A 12,953-nucleotide genomic window follows, 5' to 3' on the forward strand; every position below is an offset into this window, starting at 1 on the left:
GCTGTACCCCTGCTCTCTTGATATCAATACTGTCAAATTCTAGACCATGGTGCAGGCACCCTGAAACTTGTGTCATTCCATCTCCCCTGCGTAACCTTTCACATCAGGAGTTTCACCATATTAGGTATTGTGGGTGCCTTCTACACATGAAACAGTATGGCAGAGGGTGACTCCAGGACTCCAGATAGAGTTCCTTCCATCCTCTTCTGAATGCTGGAGATGGCCTCGGATGCTATGCCCCCTGAATCAGTGTCATGTGTAACGTGTCCCTGCCTTAGGCTGGTTGATACATTTCGTTTTTGGCTCTGCTGTACCCAGCAGAGTAGCATGTTATTTTTCAGGTCTGATCAGGTCTATTTTTAAGCATGGTGGTTGATTGCTCCCGCCTGCCTCTGGAAGAAGCTTCCAAAAACAGAGTTGGAGGGTTACCCACTGAGCTATGAATATTTATCTGGCCCAGGGGCGGATTCAGAGCCTAGTTTCGGGAGGGGCACTGCCAAGAAGTAAGGTTTTTCATGGGCAAGTTATCGGGAAAATAGCTGGTGTTGGTGTTTCAATCATCACGGCACCATGGTTGATATGGTGTCAGGATGATTGAAATGCATTATTTCTATTATTAAATTGTAATATAAAATTAAATAGTTCAACTCACCATAATGCAGAATCAGTGGGAGCCCCCAGTGTGTCACTTGCCACATCACCTGCCACCAGATGCAGCGTGTCACTTTCCACGTTACTTCCCATCAGATGCGGATTGTCACTTGCCACGTCATCTGCCTTCAGATACAGATTGTCACTTGCCACATCACCTGCCACCAGATGAGGATTGTCACTTGCCATGTCACCTGCCTTCAAATGCAGATTGTCACTTGCCACGTTGCCTGTCACCAGATGATGATTGTTACTTGCTTCGTCAGTTGCCTGCCACAAGATGGGGATTGTCACTTGCCATGTCATTTGCCTGCCACAAGGTGCAGATTGTCCCTTGACTGCCCCAAGGTGCAGATTGTCACTTGCCACATCACCTCACCTGCCTGCTACAAGATGCGGATTGTCACTTGCCACGTCACTTGTCTGCCACAATATGCGTATTGTTACTTGCCATGTCACCTGCCACAAGTCGCAGATTGTCACATCCCACGTCACTTGTCTGCCACAAGGTGCAGATTGTCACTTGCCACATCACTTGCCTGTTACAAGATGTGGATTGTCACTCTCCACATCACGTGCCACAAGTTATGGATTGTTACTTGCCATGTCACTTGCCTACCACAAGATGCGGATTGTCACTTGCCTGCCACGAAGTGCAAATTGTCACTAGCTGTGTCCCATAGTGAAGGCAAGCAGCAGAGAGATTATGTAATCTCTCTGCTGCCCACAGCTGCATAGCAAGGGCGGAACTGCAGTGATGCAGGCGGGTGGTGAGAGATGATGTCATCTCTCTGCTCGCATGCCTGCCCGTTGACTGTCCTGCCTTTCCACTCACCTATCGGCCCAGTTACTGGCATGACTGACTTGACCGCTCACCCAACTGCCCGCTCCAATCACCCATCAGCCTGCTCACTGTCCTGCCTTCCCACACTGACTCATTGGCCCACTTACTGGCTACATGCTCACCTGCCGGCCCGCTCACTCATTTATCGGGGAGGGGGGGTTGCCTCGTTGCCCCCTCCCCCCGGATCTGCCCCTGATCAGGCCTCAGTCAATCCCTGGGAGGCAGTCCCAGAAGGTGTGGCTAGGGGAGAAAATGTTTGGGAGGATCTATTCAGAGGTCTCTCCTGGGGCCTCTCCCGCCTGGGAGGCAGCCTGTGTTACTGAAGGGCTGTTGTTGTCAGGCCTTGGCATATGCTTATATGAGGGCCTAAAGAGACCTGGACGTAAAGACATTTGCTGGAGGACACTACCTTAGGAAGCTGGGCTGGAGAAGGACCCCCTTTCACTGAAGAGTGACACAGGGAAGCTGTTTGGGGAGCTGTCTTTGGACATTTTGAGTATGACCTTTTGCCTAGAGCTCCAGGTGTACTTGTGCTATTAGGATTAGATGCCAGAGGTTGCTACAAGGACTGAGACTGCTTTTACAGAGTCTCAGACTGGCTGGCTGTACACTCTACCTTCAGCAATACTTAAGGCTGCCACTAAAGAGCTTTGCCTCAGAATCTGTTCTCCAATTCCTGTGTGTTTTTGGAGTATCCTGCACCCTGATCCCTCTGCTCGCCCGCGTTCAAGTACTACAATAAATCACCATCCTGCCATCCTGCCTCTGGACCGAGACCCAGGGGCAGTGGTGAACTTAAAAATACTGTTACTTCAAGTCTCTCAATTGACCTACTTGAGTTCAAATTATGGCTAGTTTAGCTGACTACATGGCTCTAAATCTAACGCCCTTAATAGCTCTGCTCAAACGAAAGACACAGGCCTGGAAAAACCTTCCCTTGTGTCTCATGGGTAGGACCAACCAGATGGCTAGGGATGATGGGGATTCCACCGCAGTATTGGAGGCCACCATCTTATGATCCTACAAGAGTCTGAAACTTGCACTTTAAAGGGGAATGAATTGAACTCTGATTCTTACCCTTTCCATAAAGGCCACCATCAAGGCCTGGTAGCTAATTTGACACCATTGACACAACCACAGATGGCTGGTGTTTCCCCTTCCTCTCTGCTGTGGATGAATCCCTGTCTGGCACACACTTCAAGATTCAGTATTATTGGCCTCCAGAGGCATTAAGAAGGTGGGAGATGTAATTCAGGGGGGCAGGTTGATGACCTTTGACCAATTAAAACCTAAGTATGACCTTCCCAATCATTATTTCTTTCAGTACCTTCAACTACTTCACACCTTTATGTCCCAGTTCGGTAGCTTGCTATTAGAGACTTGGCCTTTCGTTATAGACTCCTCACTCCTTGGTAACTCTGTAGAGAAAATCTTATCTGAAGTATAAAAGGATTGTTTCAGGTTATGGCACCTCCGGTGGCTCACAGTAAAGCCAAATGGAGGGATGACATCCATAATCTTTAGGGAGAGGACTGGGAGGATATATGGGACTGCTCCTCTAAACACCTGGGCTCTGCCAGGGATCACCTGATCTATTTTAAATTCCTCCATCGAATCTACCTAACTCCTGCGAGGCTGGCATGTATCCCAATCGGCTGAATGCTGGCCATGTGTTCACTTCCCCAGACATTAGCCATGTATGTTGGCACTGTCCATTGATTCAAAGCTTCTATTTAAAGGAGACTATTTGCATCACAGAGGTGCAGTACCAATGTCAGTATGAATATTGGGCTTGGTGGAGGGAGTTGTCCCGACTGCAGCAAATAGAACCCTACTTAAAGAGGAAGTAAACTCTCCCACTCTGATGCTTCTTTTCATTTAGTCCATTATAATAAGTCATTATCAGACTATAGCCACTGTAATCCAGCCCAAATCGCATATTACTTACTGTTTAAAGAAACTTTAAAAAACTTGTTTCCAGGGGTTAGGCAGCGCCATCTTAAGTATTGTTTTCTGAGTCCACAGTGGAGTGTTTTTCCGCCCTTACATTGAGCACGTCCTGTACTGTTAACCAAGCCTCCTTCTCAATCCAGCGTTTCTATGGCAACCCTGCTTCCCTGTTCATAGCTGACTTGTTTATGTCAGGTCACCTTGAGGCGAGGTGACAGATGCACACCGTAGGAATCAGGAGTGCACCGCAAGGTTGTGGACCCTACGGCTGACTGCTGCGGATGGGAGACAGGTCCCACCGGGGTTAGAGCGTAAGATTCCCTGGGGCGTGGATTCTAAGAGCCAGCAGGTGTTCACCAGAGCCTCGAGTGGTGAGGATGGACTTGGCTGCAACTGGCTCCAGGTCGCGACCCCCAGGGTCCCCCAGCTCACACCCACAGTAGGTAACAGGAGGATAGGGATGGTGAGGGACAAAGCCAAGGTCGGGGCCACAAGCAGACTGGAATAGTCAGGGACACGCCAAAAGGTCAGGATCACAGGCAAACAGGGATAGTCAAAGACACGCCAAAGTCAGTAACGGAACAACAGAAGAGCACACGGCAGGTAACAGGAAGCTAAACACACAAAGGAATACACAATGGTTGATCAGCACTCTTGGCTTGCATTGCACAGGTTAATATAAGGTTCCCTGATAGGGCCTGGGGTGGAGCCATGCTTAGAGGAGAGGTTATAAAAACCACCAGGTGGAAGTGGCTGGCCTCTTAGTCTGAACACATGAGGGGAGGTAAGCAAACAGGAAGATCACTGCATAACCATGACAGTTTATTTCATAGTATTTACTTGTGCCGATGTCCAATGTTTGCCTTTGTCAGACTTATCAGCTTCAGCTGATAAGACTGCAGTAATGGCCAAGTTTAGACTGTATGTGAGGTCACATGGTCACGTGGTGTGTAGGAGGAAGCCCTGAATGATTAGCAGAGTTCAGTGTTGTGCCGTAGGAAGTCCTGATAACAGATAGATAAGACAGAGAGTGTGCCTTAAATCAGGGGAGATCTGGGCATGCTCAGTGACTTCATTCGACAGAACAAAAAGGATTACAGCAATACTAAGCAAGTAAGGAGATATCTACAAGCAGTGTTCATTAGGCTTTTTTATGCTGAGGTACATGGGACAAAGATGTGGGGGAGGGTTTACAACCACTTTAACACACTCTTGTTCCATGACTGTAAAGCTATTATCCTACATTGGAAGAAAACTACAGTCCCCACAATGTTTTTTGGAAGGGATTAGTAAACTCCATGGCCCCATTCTAAAAAGCTGCCTACCTGTTTCAGGGCTGCCCCAAAAAATTTGACAAAGTTTGGCAGGCGTGGCCATCGTCTCCCTTCACTACCTCCTAGAATTTCTTGACTATTGCATCATTACTGAGAGTATAATCTGGGATTCTCCTAAACAGGAAACCTAGTTGGTGATTTAATAAATGTTCTCTGCATTGATTGTTCAAATGGTCAGCGTTACACAGTACCTTATCATCTCCATTTAATGTTCGTTATGCTTTGTGGCTTCTTGTTTTCCTAAAACACTAAGCGACTGGAGAGATAATGTGAACCCATTTCCAGGTCAAGTTACTACCTTTGACGAACTTCTGCAGTGTGAGAACCCATTGTTCTCTCCTGCCATCGAGCTGGACTACCAAAGTGCCTCAACAAGGGCTTTCATAACCGGATCACCAATTATTATTTGAATAAAAGCTGCAAATTAAAAAAAAATTAACATATATATAACATTAACATGTTTAATGAGATTTTAGTGACCTGGTTTTGATCCACTTTAATATCTTTACCTTATGCCCCTCAAAACCTGCATGCTTCCTTAGATACCTTCCTAATAAAAACCATTGCTTGTCTTTGGACTGTTCTCCTTTTATTCTACCCTCTCGAACTTCTTCTGACCAACTTTTTCCTCAACACAACCTTCATCTGCTCAGAACAAGGTTGCTCCTGCAAAATTGACCTCCTCTTTGGGTGACTAACCTGCTGGGAAAGCACTGAAAGTGATTTATAAAGGTGGAGAAATGTTGAGTTAAATAGGGATTTCCTTGACTGTAACTCAAAGCTACCAAATTTAAACTCTTGTTCTTGACAAATCAAAGAAAACGTACATTCCATATATATACCTTCCCAAGCTTCCTTACCATACTGTATGCAATTCTATGATCTACCCCTATTACTAGTGTCATTGCTCAAAAGAAAAAATTCATATAGTCCAACAAGTTGTTTCCAAGACATCTCAATGCTCCACACCTCCATTGCTCCGCTTGTAGTCCTTTCCACTCTTTCTCTTTTCACTCTTCAGTTCTCTTCCTTTTTATGCTTTAACCATTATACTACCATCATACATCTAAGTAGACGGTACTTCAACCAGTGCTGTTTATAAACAGGACTGGATAAAACACTCTCGGATGTCCTTTCCACTCATCATTGCCCATTAACTCATCTTCAGCCTGTCTCTATATGTGATCTGTAAATTGAACCCTTGACCTCTTTTTCCCTTACCCCCCCCCCCCCACCTTATCTCCATCCTCCCTTGTGTGTGACTTATACATTCACCCTTTCACTACATCTAACCTTTGTGTATGACTTGTATGAGCTGTATAAAGTGCACCATTACCAAGTGCCATGTTTTACATCCCTCAGTATCACCAGGGTCTTCATTTCCAAATAATTGTGACAAAAAATAAGATGTCTACTTTCCAAAAAAGGGTTATTTGGGGGGAGTTCATACTGACCTGGAGGAGCTCAGCTATGACAAAGATTAGCTGAGGTAGTCCATAGTGAACTTGGTGTAGACTTATTCTTTTTTCAGGTCATTACAGAAGACAAAAGGGCTGTTTTACATCTAGAGGAATGGAAATTTTACCTCCATATATACGGGAAGGCATCTTCACTGTAAGAGCTGTAAAAATTAAGGTATAGGCTACCTCAAGAGTTTTGGCCAACTCGGTAGATTGTTGAGCCAAATGTATTCCCAAATGCAAATAATATAACTGGATACTAATATTTATAGTGTAGCATCCTCTAACAATAGGTAGGTGCTAGTAATAGGATTTTTGCTAAATAGAATGTCAGCACAGGTAAATTTAGGTAGGCCTATGCTGCAAGTTAGGTCTGTCTGTTTTGATCTGGGGGCTGGGAGTTGTCAGTGTAGCAGTGAATGTGACCCCCTGTGCTCTAGCTCTGAGGCGCCTCCTCTGCTTCCAGGAAGAATGTTCTGGAAGAGGGGCAGGGCCTAGAACTGGAGTGGCAGGCAGCTTATGCGGGAGCCCTGACCAATCCCCAGCTGGTATTGGCAGGGGGAGGGCCCTTATATAAGCTGAGGTAACATGCCACTGGGAGGAGTGGTTGGGCGGGTGAAGTGGAGGGAGAACTGTGAGGGAACGTTGCCTTTACATGGTCATTGGCAATGTTTTATCACTTTACAGTCATTGATAAGGAATTCCTGGAGCAGGGGGGCAGGTGAAACTGTCGGAACGTATGGTCTGGCCAAGTTCTCCATCAAGGGCTCAGAGCAGAAAAGGGTCCATGAGTGTACCGCAGTGGAGAGCTGGATGTGCCAGGAAGTCTGTGAGGGAACTTCACTTCTACACGTTCAGTAGTGAAGTCCTCATCATTACACTGGATCAGAGGAGAGACTGGGAAATTGTGTCAAATCGATCTGGCCTGAGGGCACAGGATTTGCAAGCTGGGCTAGCTGGGAACGGTAGTCCAGCGCTTAACATGTGCTTTTAAATTACTAGGCCTCTGGGGAGAGATACTGCAGGCCTCTGGCCTAGAAGCAGCGAACAATCAGCTTGAGGAACTTGAGTGGGTCCTTCTTGCTTACAGAAGAAGATGTGACATTATTTTACATTGATAACTAAAGGATACGTTTGTGCAGGAGGAGAGGATTTCTGAGAACATCACCCTTATGCAACGTACACACGATCGGAATTTCAGCCAGTAAAAGACAGATGAGAGCTTTTCATCGGAAAATGCGACCGTGTGTATGCTCCATCGGAATTTAGCTGGCCATATTCCCGCCAGCAAAAATTTGAGAGCACGTTCTCAATTTTCCCGACGGAAAAACTTTCTATCGGAAATTCTGATTGTGTGCATGCAATTCCGACACGCAAAAACTCACGCATGCTTAGATACAACTACAAGATGGAAGCTATTGGGTATTGAACTTCCTATTTCTAGTCCCGTCGTATGTGTTGTACGTCACCGCGTTCTTGACAGTCTGAATTTGGTGTGACCGCGTGTAGGCAAGACAGCTTCAGTGAAATCCCATCGGAATTCCGTCAGGAAACCCATCAGACCTTTTTCCAACCGTAATTCCAATTGTGTGTATGTGGCATTATATGGTCAAGAGTGATGTCCTCATCCTTACACAGTCATGGGTGAGGAAATTCTGGAAGTAATAGTTTGCGGAAGTTAAGCAGAGGAGGAGCAATAGTCTTTATGGTGATGCAGGAGGAAGATCATAGCTGTTAAACATGCACATCATTTCTTCAGGCTTAAACTTTGTGCTAAGCAGTCAAATCTTTAAGTATGATGGCAAAATGAATTATTCTATGGGCATCCCATATACCACTTTCCCCAACCAAGTTGTACCTCCCAATAAACAAAATCAAAACCAGCAAAAGACTGTTCATTGTCTCTGCAAGTGATATATGGGAGTAGGTCATGTTTGTTACTAGTGACAACTACACCACTACAATAGGAAATATACAATTGTCTTCTGTGGATCAAGAAGGAATTTTTTTTCCCCACAGAAGCAAATTGGACCATGCTTATAGGTTTTTTTGTTGCCTTCCTCTGGTTCAGCTGTAGTTATTTGGTTCTGTATATGGTCATTTTCTATTTTGTTTGTTCATTTTTTTCTATTGGTTAAACCATATGGACTTGTGTATTTGTTTAAAATTGACTATGTAAGTATGTTAACGAATGCACATTTAGGCCTGGTCCACATTGGTGTGACTTCTGATGCGACTTGAGTTTCACAGAATCGTATGACAAGGGAAATATAACTGTTTTCAATGGTGTTCATTCTAAACAATGCAACTCAGAATGGTGTGGTTTTGGATAAGGTTCCTGCACTACTTTGGTGCAATTTACAGTGTGACTTGGCTCTATGGAATATGCATCAAAGTCGCACCACATAAGCCTACTGTAGATCACTTTAGTCATATCACAGTAGCAAGGGCGGACTGACCATTCGGCCACTGCCCGAGAACCCCAGGCCACTAGGGGGCCCCATCAGGGTTACCAGTCTCAGTAAAACCAGGGACAGTATTTAAAACTCTATGTTTTATTTACATCTATCTCTGAAATGTCCCTTACCGACATCCCTTTGGTCTAAAGTCCAGAGATTATAGCTGCCCCACCTCTCCAGTACCTTCTCAGCCAATAGAAACATATCTGTGTATACTGTGTGATTGTATACTGTGTGTGTGTTTGTATATACCGTGTGGCCCCATAATCTTTGATTGCCTGGGAGCCCCATAATCTCCTATTGCCTGGGGGCCCCATGAGTTGTCAGTCCGCCCCTGTCGTGTTAACTGAGCCTAACTCAGCAATTTCACATATTATTGCATGCTATGTTAAAGTGGTTGTAAACCCTTACAAACCACTTTGACCTACAGGTAAGCCTAGATTAAGGTTTACCTGTAGGTCCAAGAAATATCTCCTAAACCTATATGGTTTAGGAGATATTTGCCCGAAAACAGGCACCGCTGTCTACGGCGCATGCGCCGTAGACAGCGGCACACAGGCGCACTGAGCGCGGCATTCTCAACGACGGAGCTGCCGCGCGTGTCGGCTCCCGTGCGAATGCGCAGGAGTGACGTCATCGCGGCTTCGCTGAATGACAGCGGCGGAGCTGCGAGACCCCACCAAGAAGATGGATGCGGCGGACTACAGGGGACAGCGGCGACTTCGCTGGCTTCTGTGTCAGGTAAGTGACACATAATGGACTACTATGCGATGCATAGTAGTCCATTATGCTTTACCTTTGCAGGGAATTAAAGAGGAAGTAAACCCATCAGGGTTTACTTCCTCTTTGGGGCTGGGTTCACACTGCTGCGGGGGGAGATCCGGATGTGATTCGCACCGCAAATCACATCCGATCTCCGTAGCGATGCGAGTTCAGCCATACAGATAGTATGGCTGAATTCGCATCGCTCCCGCAGCAAACTCGCACGGGACCCTTTTTTTGGTCCGCAACAGAATCGGATCGCATGGGGGTTCACACCATGCGATCCGATTCCTGTGTGAGTCGGCAGATCGCACTGCGATATGCGGACGGATCTGGGGGTGTCATTAACATATCATTGACACTCCCAGCCGTCCGCATAGGGCAGTGTGAACTGCCGGCGGGAGTAATGCGATGCGGGAAAACGCCGCGGATTCGCGGTGTTCCCGCATCGCAGCGGTGTGAACCCGGCCTAAAGCAGCCCATTCCTTATGAATGGGCTGGCAGTTCACCTTATTATTACTATACAGGATTTATATAGCGCCAACAGTTTACACATGGCTTTAGAATATACATAGGGAGACAGTATAGTTACAATATAATAAAATACAAGTGGGTTAAGAGAGCCCTGCTCATAAGAGTTTACAATCTAATAGATTATAAACACAAAAAAAAAGTACATCTGCAACATATTTAGCAATGCGCTGAATGTGCATTGGCAGCTAATTTACATAGCCATGGGTAGTCGTTCTAAATACATGGCACCACAATGCAATGCACACAGCACCATAGTTGCAGCAAAGTCCATTAAAACGCACATTTTACCAATAGATAGGCGTTAATGGGTCCTAAAACTTTTACTGGTGAGCATTCAGAATGCTCTAGAATCTGCAAATATACTGTAATCTAATGATCCACCTACTGTCAGCCTGACTCCAAATTCCAATCAGTGCACATGAGATGATAAGAATTTAATATAAAGAGGGATTAGAAGTAATTACAAACAGTACAGTTTAAAAACAATTTTAGATTATTTTATTTTTTCAGTGTAGGAAAAAAATTTAAAAAAATGAGCTAAATGGAGATTTTTACATCTGGCTGAAGTTCTTAGAGATTAACAAAAAGATTTGCTTCCTTTTTACTACAAATTCATCCATTTATCACAGAGCTTCTGCTGTTCAACACGGTAAACACGCTAATGATTTGCAGAGAGCGGCAAAAGTGACAAGCTCATTTTAATGAGAAAATAATGCATTTATATCCGCCGAATCCAGGGGCGGAATACGCAGCTATTAAAGGGGGCATGCTAGGTAGTTTACAGGAGAGAAAACAATACAGAGAGTTCCTCATGATTTTATTAATGTTCATAGCTAGAAGGGAAGGACAAGGTAGATTTAGGAGAAAGTTTTCAGATACAGTAGATGAAATAATTGATGAAGGTATCATGGGGACGTGTGTTTTGTCTACAGACAATAATACACCCTTGGAATGAGATGGCTCCAGGTCTAATGATGATAAATTGAAATTCATGTAGTTTTTCCATGGAGAGTGCAGAATCAGAGAATCATCGCCTACGGGTGAACATATACAGGCCAATGTTTGCAAGCAGGGCAGCCAATTTAAAAGGGAAAATAAAGTAGTTTCTTTTTTTAATATATGCTGGAATGTCTTAAAGCGTCAATCCTCCCAAAACCTTGCTGATTTTTTAATCTATTGTATATTACGGAATGTAAGAGGAGAAGCTGGAACACAGAACAGGAACAGAGTTGGGAATTATGGGCAGGAGATCTCACTGTTGGAGCACCGAGGACATAGAAGAGGACAACCAGGATCTGCATTAAAAGAGACACTGTCACCTTATCATAAGAAGACAACCAAGATCTACGCTTAAAGACACACCTTCACCTTGTCATAAGAGGACCACCAAACATTTCAGTTGAAGAAACACTATCACTTTGTCATAAAAGACCATCAAGTTCTACATTTAAGGGGACACTGTCACCTTATCATAAGAAGACAGCCATGATCTACATTAAAAAACATAATGCTCAACTTTTAAAAAGAAACTCTAAAACTTGTCATAAGAAGATCACCATGTTCTATGTTTTAAGACAGTGGTCATCACCCCTGTCCTCAGGGCGCACTAACAGGCCAGGTTTGCAAGATAACTGAAATACATCACAGGTGATATCATTTGCTGCTCAGTGATTGCAGTATTCTAGTCTGCATCTCCCCCAAGTTAATACATAAAACCTGGCCTGTTAGTGGGCCCTGAGGACAGGGTTGATGACTTAGGGTTGCCACCTGTCCAGGATTCACCCGGACAGTTCGGGTTTGGCATCATGCGTCCAGGTTTCAGCCTGCCTGAAACCCGGACACATTATTGAGACGGGACTATGGCTTCCCAGAAGGGTTGCTGGTTGCATTTGTCTAAGCTGAGAGTGTCCGTTACACTGCCCAAAGCCATTATTAACAATCCCCCCCAAATACACGTACAGATGGGAGAGGAACGAGGGCTCGATCTGCACCTCTTCCTCCCACCCCTATCCCTCTGTCCACACTCCAATCCCCAGGGATGTGCCTCGGAAATGGAAAGTGGGGGCTGGAAATTTGAAGTCCAGCAGCCGCAGAGACATCTGGATGAAAGGTGCTGACTGCCAAGGGGTAATTGAGCTCACCATCCATCCCTGTCTATGACTGAAGTCTCCCACCTTGTCTCTCCTTCCTCTGAGTGAGTACACTAAGGTAAAACAGGGTTCTCAGAGCACCTCTTACATCAGAGTTCTCCTTTACACCAAAGCCACAGTGTTCCCCCCTACATCAGAGTTCTCAGTGTTCCCCCTTAGATCAGGGTTCGCAGAGCATCCCTTATGTCACAGTCCCCAGAGTTCTCCCTTACATCAGAGTCTGCAGAATCCCCCCTTAAAGTGGGTGGGAACTCTGCGAGTTCAAATGTAAAAGGAGAGAACTCTGTGGACTCTGATGTAAATCGGGACTCTTGTTATTAACTTCATATGATTAGAAATGCTATTTAATAGCAAAATATATGTCTAGTTTATATTAAAAAAAATAATAATAATTCTGTGCGCCGCTAAAGTGTTCGGGTTTGACTTGAAAAGGTGGCAACCCTATGATGACCACTGTTTTAAGAGACACTATCATCTTGTCATAAATAGAATGCCAAGCTCTCAATTTAAAGTGAGACTATCATCTTGTCAAAAGAAGACCACCAAGCTCTACGTTTGAAGAGTCACAGCCACCTCGTCATAGGAAGACCACTAAGCTCTACATTTCAAGAGACACTGGGGTTGATTTTTTTAAATTGAAGCATTCAAAAATCTGGTGAAGTTCTGCATAGAAACCAATCAGCTTCCATGTTTTATTGTAAAAGTTTAAAGGGGTTGTAAAGGTAAATGTTTTTTCACCTTAATGCATTCTATGCATTAAGGTGAAAAAACATCTGACAGTGCCTGCGCCCCCAGCCCCCCCCTCACCC

The sequence above is a fragment of the Lithobates pipiens genome, unplaced genomic scaffold, assembly GCF_037356315.1.
Source record: "Lithobates pipiens isolate NorthernLeopardFrog02 unplaced genomic scaffold, aLitPip1_a1.2 Scaffold_19, whole genome shotgun sequence".
Lineage (NCBI taxonomy): Eukaryota > Metazoa > Chordata > Amphibia > Anura > Ranidae > Lithobates > Lithobates pipiens.